Consider the following 17,177-nt stretch of genomic DNA (forward strand, 5'->3'; position numbering starts at 1 on the left):
ACCTAGAAATCTTCCGAGAAGAAAATATCATTCAATATACCTAGACCTATTTTTTACCGTTAGCTAACCATCCACTACCAACTCCCTCCCTCGCTCCATAGCACCCTACCATAACTAAGATTACCTAATATTCTCCATCAAGTCGCACCCCTCTGAAAATATTAATAAGGATTAGACCCGCTCCTTACAAATCCATTCTCATATTGAAAAATTAAAACTTAACACATAAAGGTTATCTATCATTAATCAATTTTATCTTCATTTACCTAAAAGAGACAACTTGAACATATTCATAATTTTAATATACAAACCACCCTCCACTTTTGGCATATAAACCTTCTTCCAACTCATTTAAGGAATAGAATTCCGAGTTGTGCATTTCTGGATTGTCTATGGTTAAAAATGCTGAGTTGTGCAATTGCTTATTGAGAATAGTTGTTTTATGAGCAATTCTGCTTGAAGTTCTTTGATATTAAGAAAGACATGATATGTGAGCTTGAGTGAAATTGAGTGATACAGTGGTTAAAATGTGAGCTTGTACTTGGTTAGTACTATTAATTTGTTTGAGCCTCTGATTTTATTGGTAAATATGATACATGGAAATGATCAATGCAATTATTTCTTTGAAACTAACAACTTGGCCAAAAAGCTTACCACATGTACTTTATCTCTTGCTAGTCTTTTTGAGCCTTATACATGTTGTTATAACCCTTGAACCATAGATGGAAATTGATAACAATTTCCCTATTCTAGTAGGATAAGAGTGGTTGGTTGTATATTATGGTTATACTTAAGTTGGGGAGATGGTATAATATGTGAAAAGAGGAATGAAAAATTGTTATGTAAAGTGTGTTGTAAACCATCAACTCATACAAAAAGGAAAATCTGATAAAAGAGGAAAACAAAAGATGAATGATGGTATGATAGTAATGTAAAAATGGTGTAAAGTTGGGTTATAGTGCAAAAGAGTTTATTATTATACACTTGGGTAGTATGAAAATTATTGAGAGTGTTGAATTGCTCTCTTAGCCTACTAGGATCTTTGTTTCCATAAAAATAATGTTCTTTGTAGCCCAACCACATTACAACCTTAAGAAAGACCATAGTGATCCATGATAAAGCATTTACCATTGAATTGATGTGAGACAAGTACCAAATTTGATTCAATGCTAATTATATGCAATGAGTAAGAGAAACATTTTTCATCTTGAAGTTGACTAACAATGGATTGCATGATGAAAACATATTACTATCATATAACTTGTTGCTTGCATAGAGTAGTATTGGATATCATACACTGCTTGGAATTGTCATTCTTGGGTTTTGTTTCTATATGTGTTGTTTGGCGAAAGTTCATACTACTTTAACAATGTTGATTATTAGGGAAATTCTAAAACTATATGAAAATATGCATGCACAGTTTGAATCCTAACTTGGATTTTTGTTTGGGGACAAACTAAGTTCTAAGTTGGGAAGAGTTGTTAGGTATGAAAATTACCTGAATTCATAAAGATAATTAAACACTTTTTGACTCTACAAATTAAGGAAATATCATTCATAACTTCACACCTAATTGATTTATTGCACAAATCCTATAATATGAGTTTCCATATCATTTTATGACTAAAAGAGCATAAAGGAGCATAAAACATTGAAAGCAGCTGAAACAACCAAGTCCTAATCAAGACACCTACACCCGACATTGGATTTGCACTCATCGCATCCACGCTAAGTGTGGAAGATGCTTCCAACACAACTTGGCTAGCTGAAAGGTCAAGGCCATATGAAGAGTTGCGCTCAACGCATGATCCTGTGCCCAATGAAACGTTAAAAATCAGAATGTTAAAATAGGATAAAAAATTATCTTTCAAAGGGGTCCGAAATCGAAAGATTCACTTCTTCGATTGAGAAAAGTGATGTATTCGATTTCTCTTAGTTTCTAGGTTTAGGCTAGAAATGAGATGCAAATGCAACGGGAGATTAGATAAGTTGATTTATTCTTATTGAGGAGGTAATCCATTCTCCTCTTGATTGTATTTTCTCTCCTTTATCATTCTTATAGTTTCCATGAAAATGTTTGGCTAAGCTTCTCCCTTATTGGGACTAAATGTAATACTCACTTGATATATAGCACTTTAATTCATATTTATTCTGAATAATATTGTTATCTATAGATTTTTATGATTTGTCTATTTTGCCTAATGATTCCTTAGAGATTGACAACCCTTTTTTTAATGAATTTTGGATAAATGAACTCATAAATAAATTATGGTTCTAAGATGCAAAAATTAGGAATTCATATTATTGGTATAATTCTAGATGTAGATTTATGCTAATATGTCACATGAATGTATGTGTTAATATGACTATTAGATATAGATTTGTATGAACATTGAATAACTCTTATATTTGTTAATATAATTGTTAGATATAGAGGTATGTTAACAGTTTATAAATCTTCATCCTATTAGTGTAGTTACTATACATAGAGATATATAAATAAGCTACTAATATATCCAAGATATTGGCAATTAATGCATTTGAGGTGTTGCACTAAAACTCAATTTCACAAGCATAGTTACTACATATAGATGTATGTTTTGTGTATCATAATTATTAATCATGTGGATGAAGTTACTAGACATATGATTTATTCCATGAGCTACTAAATTGACTAATACATTAACTTTTAATACTATTGATGTCCCATGGTTGTGAAAGAAACATTGCTAAATGAATTTGTGTTGTTGAATCAAGTGTGTACGAGTAGTGAGTAGTAAAATTTAATGTCAACATCTTTATTTCAACATGTTTATCTTACAGTTAATTCATCATTAACATAATCAAACAAACTAAATTTTTTTCGAACCAACTTAGAATAACAATATTTAGTTGAAAGGCTAATTTCAAGCAAATCAATATGAACTCGACAATCATTTTATACTTAATTATGACACCCAACTTAATAACTTAGAATAACAATATTTAGTTGAAAGAACAATATCATTTCTATTTTCTAAATAGGGATAAAAGAAACATGTTTTTTTAATTAAAAAAAAGACATTTATTACAGAAGACATGTAGTAATTCGTAGAGTTAAACTAATCCTATCTTTATCTGGCCATAGGGTTAAATTAATCATACCTTTATCTGGCAATAGGGTTAGTGATTTTAAATTGTAAAAGACGAAAATCTTGCACATGAATGTAGACTCTTTTGAGGTTCGTGACTGCCTCTCCCAATAAGTATTGCTCTCAGGAATCGAACTCTTAATCTTGGGAATCTAGTGGAAGATTACACTACTAGACCAACGCCTTATTAGTATATATTTTAATATTTAAATTTATACATATAATTTAAAAAATTATTAAATGATATAAAATTTGATATTGCATTTAATCTTATCGGAAAATAAATCAAAACAAATGAAGAACATATGATAAAAAAAACATATCTAATAAATAAAAGTATACGGCGGAAGAGTAATTATTAAGAAATTTTCCCGAGAAAGAGAAGGCAGAGAGAGATATGCACATGGCAGATAGAGCATGAGTTGTGAACAACATAAACGTCATGACAACTCTTGCTAGCCGTGACATCAATAGATAACTACTTCTATTAAGGACTAACCAAATGCGTAGGTTAAGTAACATACATGCAGGAGTAGACTTACCCCAAACCCTAACCCACAGAACAAGCGCAAAGTTAGAGGTTTGAATTTAACTCTCTCGTTCACAGTTCTGATTTGAAAGAGAAAAAGATGGGTAATTTGACGTGTGAAGGATGTTGAGATAATCATCAAAGTCAACTCTATATTTATAAGTGTAGATTTTGCAGAAAAATTTGCTCATATTTAACTTTTGTTCTTTGTATTCAAGATAATTTTTCTAACATTTTTATCAATTATATTCTTACACACATCATTGCGAAGAAGAGAAAAAATAATTGAATAAAGATAAATTGATAAAAATATATAATGAAAAAAAATTATTACAAAAATATCAAAACTTTCCTTATTTTATGAAAAAGAAATTAAAAAAAAGAAAGAAACATATGAATATCAGTTGATGAGATTGAGAGAGACTTTGAGAGGTTGGGGTTTGTGTACGAGAGTTGGTGGTGGTGGATGTTTCAATGACAGATTAGGCTCATTCAATCACAAGTCAAAGGTGGTAGTTGTTGTTTTAGTCATTTCTTTACCTTTTCAAATAATAATATAATGTTGTAGATTCGTATAATTTGATGAATGTTTATATAGATGTGTAAATGTGATATTATTATTCTTTTAATTCTCACTTTTGTTTTTGTTCTTCTGTATTTTTTGAAGAAACTCCTATTGCAAATAAACTATAGCTCATATCTCTAACATTAAAGAAATTGTGGTAAAATCAATGAAAATGATTATAATCAAATAGTAAAACACAAACAAATTATATATAGGGGATTTTATTTCTTATATTATAAGAAATATCTTAAATTTAAGGGTGAGTATCCAATTTTTTTCTTATAAATTTCCAAGTGTATCACTTTGATCACCAAAAAAGTAAAAATTCAAATTAATACTTAAAAATTGGAAATGTGAGTCAAAGTAGTCTGTGACGGGATCATAAAAATACTGAAATGACTAACTTTGCTATAGATTATTTTAGATTTTTTAATTTTAAAGGGACTAAATTGATGCACACAAAAACTATAATGCACCAACATAAGTTTTTATTCTATATTTAAATGACCTCAGTGATCACAACAACACTTTTGTGGAGGGATAAGGAAAATTAATCGGTTAACTGTATGAAAGTGTGCAGACCAAAAACTGCTGAAAATTTAGGGATAAAACATAAGACTCTTTAACTTAGTTCTCTGAGGGAAATGGAAATGGAAATTACTAACTGAGAGTAACCTTTGGTATATGGTTCTAAAGTCCAAATATTCATTTAATGTAAAGATCATTATGAATTAGGGATTTAGAAAACCTTGGATCATGGCCCTGATGACCCAAACTGGTTTGGGAAAATGTTGAACGTAGAGTGGGGGATGGGAAGGACACAAGCTTCTGACACGATTAGTGGTAAGATTTCGAAAAACTTGAAGTCAAGTATAATATCAGGCAACAAGTATAAGTCCTTAACATGGAGAATACATGATTTTTCTTGGGAATTTGGGCTAATTGAAAAGATTATGCAAGTTCATCAATATAGTACCTTACGGTGAGACAATAGAGATCGATGGTAGAGGCCCTATCAAAAGACTGATCAATACTCTGTCAAATCAACTTACAAGGTTTTCTTAAGACACGCAAATAACTTGGAGCGGGACAACAACTTTTCCAAACTTTTGTGGGAGTATAAAGCCTCCTTGAAGGTTGATGCATTCGCATGGAGACTTTTTATGACAGTTTACCAACTTTGGACACCTTGCAAATGAGAGGAATGACACAATTTTAAAGATGAAACTTTTGTCGATTTTGCAATAAGGAACATGAAACCTCTCAACACATATTCTCTTCTTGCACGTACCTTACATACTTTGGTAGAATATTTTTAATGGACTTCAACTTGAAATTATCCTTCACCGAGACTCAAGGAAAAACTTCTTAATGCATATGGACTACCAACCAAAAAAGTGTAGGAATTTTTTTAGCATTATTTGGCTTTCCACAATCTGGCTAGTAAGGAACGAAGTTATTTTAAATTTATTCTTCTGATGTGACTTTTCAGCAAATTGCGGAGACTATGAAGGTGAAACATGGCTCTCAATCAAAGGAAATAGTGATAAATATATAATGTTTTACTTTGAATGAGATAACGACTAATATGAGAGTCTAGCTTTTATTGTTCTTAGCCTTCTCTATAGTTGCATTTTGTGAATCTATAGAAGATCATTGTTACTTTTTGTACTTATGGTACAATAACAAACTCAATATTTTTAGAGATAAAAATAATATCATTTGTTACCCACGTTTGAAATTTTGGGGACAATTTTAGTTTTTTCAATTTTTGAGAGATCAAACTGGTAAGGTCGAAAAACATGAGAGACTAAAATGAGTATTTACTCTTAAATTTATTAACAAGAGAATATGAAGTATGACCTCTCCTATATATCATAAATAAGATAGGGTTTAATATAAGAGTATGATTTGTTATATTATCATTCAATTATATGATAGTTTAGTTTACGTGTAATTTTTAAGGTAAATATTATGAGAGACAACTTTTTTAATAATGTAACAATATATGATTAGATAATAACGAGAGAAAAAATGTAAAATATTAATTTAATCACTAAGATTAATATTATTGATCAATTTATATGTGAATTTTGAATTAGATAAATTAATTTTTAGGATAGCATATCATCGATAAATATGTCCCTGACTGTTAGTGACCATTAGCCAACTCTAGCAAGTGTATGGTATAGCAAGTGTTTTAATTATACATTGTCATATATTTTTAATGTATTTTATTTATCTTATTTTTATTATTCATGTAATGAATTTTATATTTTGAGTTATTTTCATTGTATTTTGAGATATTTTTATTATATTTTGTGTTACCTTTTATCTATTTTGAATATATTTTTAATTATAGATTCTGCTAAATTAATGTGAAATATAAATAAGTTGTAGGTGATGGGATCTATTTATCCAACCTTTGGGAGTTACATAGATGAGATAAAATATTACTTTTGTATTTCTTAACTTATAAGGAACTGTAGAAAAATATGAAATATGTTATGGACTCTTTGTAGAGTTGTGATTGGTTCCTCATCGTAGGTGCTTTTAAAAAGATAAATTTGTTATATCAAAAGTTAGAGATCAATAAATGTAAATTTGGCTTGTATGATGCATGTAGGGGTATGCATGAGATTGGTTAGAATGAGTTTGGTAGTTCAAACTTATCAAATGTAATTGGGTCATTTGTTTGAACCAAGACTCAATTCCATCATGACTCCATAATATCCGGGACGAAATTAGATCAAACGGATAGGTTAATTTCATTTATTAATTTAAACATTATGCATAGTTAAATAATAGATTTAAAAATAAGAAGACGTTGATCTAATGATGTAAGGTCTCACTTAATTTCTAAAATTGAGAGTTTGATTCCTGATAGCGATACTTATTGGAGAGACAACTACGAAACCCAAAAATAATTAGTTATTTAAGAAAATAAAACTAAAGTATATTTTACAACATGTCCAAAATAAATGATATCAATATAAATATATTGCTAAAAGTGAAAAAGATGTATAAACAATGTAAGAGAGTTTTACACTTTCATTATATATTCTACCATTTATATTCTATCATTAACTCTTAAAAGATTAATACAAATAAATGGTATACGATATATAAATTATATATAAATTTTTATACTATCACCGTATATATATTACAGTTTGTGGTTCAAAATTCACTTCAAGGCATTTCACAACCAGTATTATCAAAACAACTGGATTAAGAGTTTCCCCACAGTAAGAAAATACAAAACAAATAAGTTACTATTAAATAATGCCTTAACGAAATTTCTTAGGATTTTCATTTTAATAATTCATGTCAATTAGCGTTGGTATGATTTTTTAGCCAAAGTAAAAAATCGTAGATCTGTGTTTCCAGTCCCCTTTTTATTGTTCATGAGCGGAGACAGAAGGGAGAAAAAAGAGGGGCAATTTAAGGATTTTCACTTGAATGTCAGAATTTCTAACTTTAGGGGCGATATAGTTAGGTAAACCAATTTCTTCTCATGTTATGGTATTTTTTACGAAATTATATATATTTGTTTGTCTTTCTAATTGTTAATGCAGTGGAAGCAATCATTGCGCAACATTAACGACAAGTAATCAAATAAAGTATATAGGAAATAACAGAATTTAGTAATGGGGTTCGACTAATTATGTCTATGGGAGCGCTGACGAAAATATTATTAGAGAACAAAGATTACATGCACTAGTACACCCATGAGCTCAAGTGCACATGGGGTGTTTTTATTTGGTGCTTATATCTGGTGCACATTACAACAAGGGATCTGAGTCCAATATATAACATTGATATTCTACTCTATTCTAATGCTAGGCAATGTGAGACTTCATATAATAACATATTTCAAACATCCCCAACAATCTCCACATTGATTGAAATAGACGAATATTTCGCTCATTAGGAAATCCATACAAGAATCTCTACCTTAGCGAATACATGACTACACTTTGCTCAATGCCTAATTCTCTTTAAATGCTTCCCTATAGCATAGACCTTCCGAGCATCATTGACGATGTTACCAAGAGCCTCGCTCTTCAAATTTGTAGTGCAGCTTCCCGTACCACCATCAAGTGGAACACGCCGCCTAGCCACCTATTGCTAGGAAGTCTTTTGATATATTAGAACCTCTACACAAAAGTTCACCAACAATCGTCCTCTTCAATACTCAGTCAAACTGAACCTTGGAGCTTCCTTGGAAAGCCTCAACCGCTACCACCATTGTCTACTTCGACAATCCTAGTTCAAAAGAACTATCATACTCCACCATAAGGAGTATACCCACAGCACATACCTTGCATCAATGCTAACTAATGTCTGTGTCACATCCTTGCATCCAAGCTAATGCTTATGCATCTCTACCAATGCTCGTGTTACAACTTGCATCAAAGTCAAAGCCCATGTCACACCCTACATCAAAGTCAGTCATCGTCCTTGTGCTTTTGTGGATCTGCTAACAATTAATATCTTTCACTATGACGTCTCACACACGCCATTACGATATTCTCTTTCTCATCTCCAATGAGAACATTCTCTCAACATCTGGATCAACACATACATTGCCCACACTACAGTTCTGTCATGTTTTCTTCTCCTTCAACTCATCTACTCTATCTTTGCCATACCTTTGACGCACCTTGTCTAGCCATCACACATTCACCCTCTTTACCCATTATCCGACATCTGGGTTAAGAGTCATCTACCAATTGGCTCTGATACCAATTGTTGGTGCAGCGGAAGCGATCGATGTGCAGCGTTGGCCACAAGCAATCAAATAAAGGCATAGAATAAATAGAAGAAAAGAAACAAGAGAATTTGTTAACGGGGTTAGGCCAATTACGCCTACATCCTCGGGAGCGCTAAGCGGCTATCAAAATATTATTAGAGAATAAGGATTATAAATCCTAGCACATCCATGAGCCTACCTACCCATAGAGTATTTCTATTAAGTGCTTATATCTGATACATCATTGTCCCTTTTACCTATGTGCAAGGTTGAGCTTGACTTTTTGAATCGTCATGTCTACCATAATAATCATAATAATCTTTGTAAACATTAATTCCGATCAAATGCATCTAAACTTCTATTAATAAAAAAAATAAAAATAAAAGAACGGTGCAGGAATTACATAATAAACACCAACACAAAGGCTCTCTAGGCATCAAGTAGCCACATTCCAACCTCTGATTAATACCAAAAGTGGAATCTGATTAGTGGTTACCATATAATTTGTTGCTCATTTTCATGAAAAGACAAATCACCAATAATGAAAGTTAACCAAGCAATATGCATCCATTGGTAGCGTTGGAAATATAATATTCAAAACATGGACTTTCCCCCATAATTTATGTGATTAACAGTACAATACTACAATCAGAAGACAGAAATTTGCCATTTTCTTCTAACAACGACTGTAATGGAAATAGTCACAGAAAATAAACAATTTTGCTTTTTTAAAGTTCAAACAACTAGCTTTAAATGTTAGTGGAGCATTTTTGGCTTATGGCAACGCTTTCAATTACAACGGTGATAAAACCGTGGCTATAGAACACATTAGGCAACGGTTTTTTAAATTGTTCTCTTACACTTTTTTTTTTTACGTTTTTAAGACATAACGGTGAAAAACCATTCAAAGAAATAGAATAGGCCACGGTTATATATACAAAACCCAAAAACTATTCTCATGGCATCCCACCACAGTTTTATTAGCGTGGCCTAATAATCTATAAAAAAAACAATAGAAGAAACTGTTCTTGAATATCAAACATCACAAATACAATATACCTCTCACTTTGATTCAACCTCACTCTCACGGTCTCACCCTCCTCACTCTCACGGTCCCACCCTCCGCACTCTCACGGTCTCACCCTCCTCACCCTCACCCTCACCCTCACCCTCACCCTCACCCTCAACCTCACTCTCACCCTCACCCTCACCCTCAACCTCACTCTCACCCTCAACCTCACTCTCATTGAAAGTCTCACTTCGGTGTTCCTCTTCACTCTCTAATCTATCACAATGAACCTGATTTAGGGTTTGATGTGAGACTATGTTTGATTTTTAGTTTGATTTGTGGTTTTGTTCTATTTGATATTTTGTTTGATTTGAGGTTATTTTTTATTTAGGGTTCTATTTGATTTGGGGTTTTGTTTCTATTTAAAAACATTAACATCATTCAGATTTCTCACTTCAATATTTTTGATTCTATTACCAGATAGGTTTGCTAAATTGGTTTGCCAAGCTTGCTCAGATGAGGAACAATGGTAGAGGTGGTGCAACTGTTGTTGGAGTTTTTATTCTAAAACATTATCCATCTTCAACGTCTCTGATTCCTATTTCATTCTTTTTTGGAGCTTTCTATTTTAATTTAAGATTTGAAGCTTGTTAGCATTATCCATCAATCTTAATCATTACATGCATGCTCTATTTTGTTCAAATTTTTCTTACCTATTATTTTTAGATTTCTGAGGTATATGCAATAGCATAATGAGGCAATTGCTCAAACTTTTTTAGAATACATGCAAGTTCAATCTTTAGGACAATATGACAGGAAAGGTATATATTTTTACTTCCATGAAGCCATTCTACTAATTATAAATTGCCTTTAATTTTCTTAAATGACCACTTCAAGTGGTTATTGATCCTTTATGGTATTTTTCATTGGAAGTTCTTATGTCTCCATTGGACCTCTTTGATTTATGCATTACATCATTTAAGCATTATGTTCCAGACACTTCAAAATTTGGTTGTTATGAATGTGTGGAAACCAGCTGCTGAAGTGTTTCAACCCTAACAAGTTGTTGAAGTGTTTTAGTGTTTCATTATTTTTCTCTCTTCCTTATTTCTCCCCCATCCTAGCAGGATTAATGTAGTTGGTCATGTAAAGCATAAAACTTGTTTTGAAGAGGAACTTCCCTTACTCAAGGCTGAGAATAAACAGGTAAACTCATTTATTCTCATCTCATATGCTTCAAATATTATTATATATCATATTTCTTATATACCATATTTGTTGTCTTTATATTATTGTTGTTGTTGAGAGATGAGACCATATTTGTCATCTTTGCATGTGTATTTGAGTGTTGTAAGTTTAGTTCTTTAACTTCTTCAAATTGAATTTTGTTAACAACTTTGATATTGTTTTATCTTAATCTCTATGGTAGTAGCAAGTTCATATTGGTAGAAACTAGAAAGATTTGTCATATGTTGGTTCTGTTATTGTTATGGAAGTTACACCTCAAAGCAGATGTTTCTGTTATTCTCACCACCACTATATTATGCTTTCTCTTTTTTACTATAAAATTATGTTGATGATCTAAAAAGAGTTTTTAACTAAGATTTTTAGATATGACAACTAAGATTTTTACTATAAAATTATGTTTCTGATGTTATCCCTTGCCATTTGAATTCAAGAAGTTGTTAATACCTTAGTTTATAATTAATTTTATATAGGTGATTCATTGAGTACTTGAAGGGACTGGTTGAATTTGAATTCAAGAAGTTGTCATATGTTGGTTGGATGTTTACTGTTTTCTGCTGCAATTTCCTCTGTTTTTCTGTTTGTTGTTTTGCTTTTCTTCTGGCTGGCTAGTTACTCTATTCTTTTCAATCTGTAAACTTTATGCTTGTTAATGAAATCTTCTATTTTTAACACCTTATAAAAAATGCTTAGTGTTACTTTAAGAAACTAAATCTAAGTGGTTGATAGTTCAATGGCTTTTAATATGGCGATAAAGTGCTTCTTAATTCTAGAGTAGTGGATAGTAAATAATCTCTTTATATTTCCTAATTACCTTTTTTTCTCTTTATATTTCCTAATCAACAATCTTAATCATTGAAACTCAATTTAGTCCTAAGCTTATTCACACTTTTGGGATGCAGTTTAACGAAAGGAAAGATATTCTAGAATACTAGTTATATTGAGTGTTGTGTTCCTTTTATATTTCCCGTTCCTTGTTTATGTGGTGGGAATAAAGTTTGGTTATTGTTGTTGTTCTCATTGTTTACTTGGTTATTTTTTATAAAACCTGTGTATGATTGAATGATGTGTGTTCAACATGAGGGAGATCCTTTTCTATATCCTCACATTTGACATTCTTCTATACTTTTGCAGCACCAACTCATATATGACTCTAAGATGGAAGTAGTCAGATATATAAGGTACTACGGAAAGAGGAAAACCGGACAACTTGGACCATGACCTCTTCATAGTTCATGTGTTCTCTTACCATAGCTAGAAGACCTGCTTCTGTCTTTTTTTAAATGTTTATCCTTCAAAAAAACATTACATTGTTTATGTTTCCTGTATACACTTGGTAGTGTTGTCACTAGGAAAATAGCTGGTAACATACATATATTATACAAATATGCTGGTATAAACGTAATAGTTACAAGTAGTGATAGCAATCATCTGTTCAAGTCCCCATGACAAATTATTCCCTTATAATCTACCCATTTGTGTAATATGATGACATAATTATTCTTAAATAGTTGATTAAATAAATATTACTTTTAGTAATAAAAAATGTATTGTGAGACTACATTTTTATGTTGTATATATGACCTATATGGACTATGATCTTTGGCCACGGTTATAAAGCTATACTCAAAGACCAAAGGCAACAATTTTCAAATTCTTACATCGACAACGGATCTAAACCGTTGGCATTAATGATAACAAAACCGTTGCCTATAATATACATTAGACAACGATTTTCAACTTTTCATATTGGTAACGGTTCTAAAACTGTGGCCTTTAACAATGACAAAAAACCGTTGCCTATAACATGTATTAGAGAACGGTTTTTTTAAATTGTTGCCAAAAACCAAAAAACTGTGGCCTAAAGAAAAGACAACGCCTTAGACTATCACAGTTGCAAAACCGTTGCCTATAACAAAGAGAATGGTTTTTCTTCCTTTGGCAACGGTTTTTAGCCGTTGTTGAAGTAATAAATGTTGTAGTGGTGATATATTAATTTACATGTTTAAATGTAATTTGATACTCTCAAAGTGCTGTAACACCTTTATATGGGTGGATCTGACATATCCGTAGAGCTGTTCCTTACGTTAGTGAATAATAAAGTAAATAAAGTATTATATATTCATTCTTGGTGATGGTCTTGTCTAAATGTAATCATAAACTATGACCTAATTAAAGGATATTATGCATGCATATTTGTAATTCTAGCAGTTATGTAAAAATAAACATTTAACATTTGTACGAGGATTCTTTATTTAGATCTAATCTGTTTTGAAAAGGAACACATGCTCTCCCTTCCATTCTTTTAAATAAGTTGGCTGGATAAAAAAACCTATGTGACTAAATCTTATGTAAATACTAAATACAGTATATGGCAACCTTTTCTATATGAAATTAAAAAGTTTGAGGGAAGGTGAACTTTAGGATTGAATCTTTTCATGATAATATAATTAATGGACCGAATCTTTTTAAGAACATTGACTTTAATAGAATATCTTTCATTAATAAAATAGTGGTGTTATGGATGTTTGAAATATGTTATTATATGAAATTCCACATTGTCTAGCATTAGAATAGAATCGAATATCAATGTTATATATTGGACTCAGGTTCCTTGTTGTAATGTGCACCAGATATAAGCATCAAAGAGAAACACCTCATGGGCACTTGGGCCCATGGGTGTGCTAGTGCATGTAATCCTTATTTTCTAATAATATCTTGGTAGTTGCTCAACTTTCTCGGGGATGTAGACATAATTGGTCGAACCCTGTTACCATATTCTCTTGTCTTCTTCTTTTCTGTTTATTCTATGTATTTATTTGATTGCTTTTGGCCAACGTTGCGCAAATGTCGTTTCCGTTGCACCAACAATTGGTATAAGAGTCAATTGGTAGATGACTCTTAACCCAAGCGTCACATAATGGCAAAGGAGGGTGAAAAACGTGTTGGTTGGACAAGATCTGTCAAAGGTACTACATGAGGATAAACTAGATGAGTTGAAGGAGAATGACATATGGCAGAACTATGATAGAGACGATCTATGTGTTGGTCCAGAATCCCAGAAGTTCATGTACTGGATTAGGATCAAGGTGGAGATAAGAACTCATGTGTTGAGTTTGACCTTGAGACACGTGCTAACAATATCTCTCTAGATGTTGAGAGAATGATCTCATTTGAGATGAGAAGTGGAATATCCTAATGGCGTGTCTGGGACGTCATAGTGAAGGATATTAATTGTTAGGAGATCCACAAAAGCACAAAGGCGTTGAATGCCTTTGATGTAGGGTGTAACATGGACATTGGTTTTGATGCAAGGTGTAATACAGACATTGGTAGAGATGTAAAGTGTGATATGGGTATTGGCTTGGATACAAGGATGTGACACGAACATTGGTTAGCATTGATGCAAGGTGCGTGCTGTGAGTATACTCCTTATGGTGGAGTATGATAGTTCTTTTGAACAAGGATTGTCGGAGTAGACAATGGTGGTAGTGGTTGAGACTTTCCAAGGAAGCTCCAAGGTTCAGTTTGACTGAGTATTGAATATGACGATTGTTGGTAAAATTTTGTATAGATGTTCCAATTTATCGAAAGACTTCCTAGCAATAGGTGGCTAGGTGGCGTATTCTACTTGATGGCGGTACGAGAAGCTGCATTACAAGTTTGGAGAGCTGGCTCTTGGTAACATCGTCAAAAATACTCAGAAGGTTTATGTTGTAGGGTAACAGACTTTATGTGGAGGAGTTTCTAAAGAGAATTAGGCATTGAGCAAGGTGGAGTCATATATTCGCTAAGGTGGAGATTCTTGTGTATATTTCCTAAGGAACGAGATATTCGTCTATTTCAATCAAGGTGAAGATTGTTGAGAATATTTGAAATATGTTATTATATGAAGTCACACATCGACTAGTCTTAGAATTGATTAGAGTATCAATGTTATATATTGGAGTCAAGTCCCTTGTTGTAATGTGCACCAGATATAAACATTAGAAAGAAGCACCAAATAGAAACACCCCATGGACAGTTGAGCTCATGGATGTGTTAGGACTTGTAATCCTTATTCTTTAATAATATATTGTTAGAAACGATCGCTTCCGCTCCACCAACAATGGGGATGATTAATGTAACTAGCAAATGATAGTTTTTATAGGGATACACATCTTTGTGTCATAATTTGAGTTATTGCATGTATTATCAATATGATTGATTAGATAAATACTTAATAATTGAAGTTTTAATTTAATTACATTTTTAATTAATCATAACTGATGGTATATAGATTGACACAAATTATAGAACAACAAATATGCTTCCGTTTTTTAATGGTAAAACATAATATTATTAAATATCTATTAGGAGTATAAAGATAAAACAATGATGTTATAAGGTTTAATACATTTTCATAATTTTTTATTGGCAACCCAATTAGAATATGATGTTATAAACTTGTCTACTTTTTCATTGATCTAAAGTCATGACTTCACATTTGCAGCTTCTATATAAAATCTAATATATCGTTATTTGAGTTGAGTTGAAAATAATGTCATTCTTTACTAGCCAAATAAACAATATTGTTTTTAATCAAATGATATTCAAAAACTTTATGCACTTCATGTGCATTGGCATATCCGGATGACAAGAAAAGTGGTTGTTGGTTCTAAAGGTAGTGCAATGCTATGACCCACCCAATTGTACAGTTGTTGGTAGACGAAGTAAGCCACCCTACAGGTAGAAAAAATATTTTGGGAAGATTTTGGTTGGTTATTGCACAGACGATATGATAATTCTGTTAGAAATTCAAAATTTCTAATTAAGATAGACATCATATATCTAATACAATTATATTGACTATTTATTATGGGGTTAAAAAACACGTGATCTAATTTCTGACAACCCATAGGGCTTCTAAAATTGTTAACGGATATGAGCTTAAAGAGTAGATACCTAAACGGTTGACCTATAGGGGATAATGAGAATCCTATAAGTTAACACATAAGGAACAACTATTTGTCCCAAAGACACAAAATCACAAATAGTTTTCACCTCTCCCCATTAGAGAGAAAACGAAGGTCCCAAAAGGAATTAAGGATTTGGTTTAGAAAAGTCATCATACCAAAACTCTCTCAAAATGTATATCTAAGGAGTAGAACAGAGAACATGTATTCAGGTATGATTTTGTATGACTGTTTTATATTATGTGTGAGAATCATGAGATTCAAGATTCTAGGATTGGTATTTCACTAATCATCAGGAAATATCTAACAAGTGGTATTAGAGCTTTAAGTTCTAAATTTTATGATTCTTCATTAAAGTTGTTTTCTCCCTAATTTTTTTATGAATCCTAATTTTTAAATTTGAGGATTTTTATGCTTCCGCTATTGGTTATGAAAATTGAGTATTTATGAATAATGAGGATAACTTTCTTGTTCTTCCGCTTAATTGAATCATGGGTAATTTGTATTATGAATCCTTGCAACATGTGCTGAAGTATATATTCAGATTTGTGCATGGACATTGCATTAACTTTGATGACTCTGTTATGCAATATGTATATTATATGTGCATTAATGCCTTAGTGTTGGACATGGACTTTTGTCACTTTATAATTTTGCAATTTGTTAAAGTATATGTATAAGGTATATATGGATTAAGTCATTTTCTTTCCTTTTATACATACTAGCGTGTTGACAGGCACTCCCGTGTCTGTCAACCCGCTTTCCTATTGCTTGTAACGTGTAGTCTGTATATTATATTTATGAATGATAGTACTTTGTATTAAATAAAAGTATTTCGCAATTGTGTTTATTCGAGTGTTGTAATTGAATAAATTTTTTAAAGATTGAACATTCAAATAGTTTAGTAACCCACATTTATTTTTATAGGTAAACTATATCATTAAGACATAATCGTTGAAATAAATCATAATATATAAGGTCTTCATG

General features: G+C 31.7%; 1 long non-coding RNA gene across 2 annotated transcripts; it reads left to right on the plus strand.

Annotated features, from left to right (window-relative positions):
• The first annotated feature begins 9,954 nt into the window (after nt 1-9,954).
• On the plus strand, nt 9,955-12,652 carry LOC109339250. Of its 2 annotated transcripts, XR_002106642.1 has the most exons (4): nt 9,955-10,297; nt 10,471-10,577; nt 11,118-11,196; nt 12,370-12,652. It is a non-coding gene; the product is annotated as an uncharacterized LOC109339250 (long non-coding RNA). The 2 variants fall into 2 exon arrangements; XR_002106641.1 differs by lacking the exons at nt 9,955-10,297; nt 10,471-10,577 and having other exon boundaries at nt 10,798-11,196.
• The last annotated feature ends 4,525 nt before the right edge of the window (nt 12,653-17,177 follow it).

The sequence above is a fragment of the Lupinus angustifolius genome, unplaced genomic scaffold (genome assembly GCF_001865875.1).
Source record: "Lupinus angustifolius cultivar Tanjil unplaced genomic scaffold, LupAngTanjil_v1.0 Scaffold_65_9, whole genome shotgun sequence".
Classification (NCBI taxonomy): domain Eukaryota; kingdom Viridiplantae; phylum Streptophyta; class Magnoliopsida; order Fabales; family Fabaceae; genus Lupinus; species Lupinus angustifolius.